The sequence below is a fragment of the Priapulus caudatus genome, unplaced genomic scaffold (assembly GCF_000485595.1).
Source record: "Priapulus caudatus unplaced genomic scaffold, Priapulus_caudatus-5.0.1 Scaffold1146, whole genome shotgun sequence".
Classification (NCBI taxonomy): domain Eukaryota; kingdom Metazoa; phylum Priapulida; class Priapulimorpha; order Priapulimorphida; family Priapulidae; genus Priapulus; species Priapulus caudatus.
Genome location: NW_014578207.1, coordinates 59,523 through 61,200, shown reverse-complemented (window position 1 = coordinate 61,200; position 1,678 = coordinate 59,523).

Here is a 1,678-nt window from a genome sequence, read left to right as displayed (position 1 = left end):
GCGGCGGCGGCGGCGGCGGCGGCGGCGGCGGCGGCGGCGGCTCTACTTCGTAATTCTACAGCCGTCGGCCACGCGTTCATTAACCGTTCTCAACGACGCGTGGATGGTCGGTCGGTCGAAAAAATTCTCGTGTATTTTTTTTTAATTTGACAAAATCTTTATTGCATATTTTTGACCTTGAAGTGGGAAGAGCAAATGGCGGGAGTTAATCGCCCCGGTATATTTAATATGTCGTTTTGTGATTTACATGAGTTGGTTACTATGGTTAGTGATTAGTGTTGAGTGGGTAAATAGCGGTGAGATAGTGCATTTCTCACTTCAAGCTCGATGCTGATGCACAACACGATGCGCTATTCGCCATGCGGTATCTCCATTACTCCATGTCCGATGAATTGTTGTTGTTTGTATTCAACACGCGCTTTACATGCGATTATATTGGTATTTACATGGGCATATACATGAGTATGTGCATCCGTGTTCATTTCTATGAATAAGTTAAATATTATAATAGTTATAAACCGTTAATAGCAATGGGTTTTTCAACTATTCCATCAACTAGATAACTATATATATATAGAGAAAAAGAGAGAAAAGATACGGAAATGCCATTCGTACGCCAAAACTCTAGACATCTAGAAATCTAGAAATTGAAAAAATATAGAATTATAATTCTAAAAGGTTATTTCCACAAGAGCTAGGGTAGCGTTAGTTCCTCCTAACAACACGTAACGATATTATTTATCACGCAGTTATATAATATATAATATATATATATTATATAATATATAATATATAATATATATATATATTATATAATATAGAATATATAGCTGATCGATCAAACGCTGGCTCTGCGCATGCGCGTGGCTCATATTCAAGCAGTCGTTTCACGCGAACAGCATACTAATGAGCTTCACATAACACTAGACATTATAATTATACGACTATCCTTTTCTAAATTACGCGCTATAACCGTTATCGTGCTTCGCATGGTGTCGGGTTTAGTCAAACAGTACGTTTTTCCCTATCCCCTCAAGTGGTACGTCAGAATAGCGAGCTACAATTGATGGCAATTCAAACACTTTTTACTCGTACATATACACATCAAATAAGCCCCGAGTGAAAACCAGCTGAACATCTGTTTTCGCATGAAGACATATAATTGCGTATGTTGTACGGCTCTGGGCAATGTATGTACGTCGGCGCACCGCCCTCCACCGGCAAGAGGAAAAACGAAGCTTTCCGTTTCACACGGCGGGGATTCCGATGCACTTCCGGCGGATGAGCTTTCGTGTACGGTTCTCGGAATATATTCTTCGCTGTCGGGTTTTTTTTCTCGTCGGCGTCCGATTCTTTGCGGGCCGATTGAAACTTGAATCTATAGACTCGCTATACTGAGAGCAACACTCGGTTCTCTAGTTTACATAGCGCGCGCGTAATGTAAGCGAGTCTTTACATCTGCTCTCATAGAGACACGACAAGAAAAATGTGTCGTACGTTCTCTAGCGTAGATATTTGTTAACGGGCAAACTGTTCAGCACGCCAGGCCAGCCAGTGTATTGGGGCGTGGGTGCGTGCGTGTGTGTGTGTGTGTGTGTGTGTGTGTGTGTGTGTGTGTGTGTGTGTGTGTGTGTGTTTATGCCAGTGTATGGGGAGGCGTGCGTGCATGCGTTGGTGG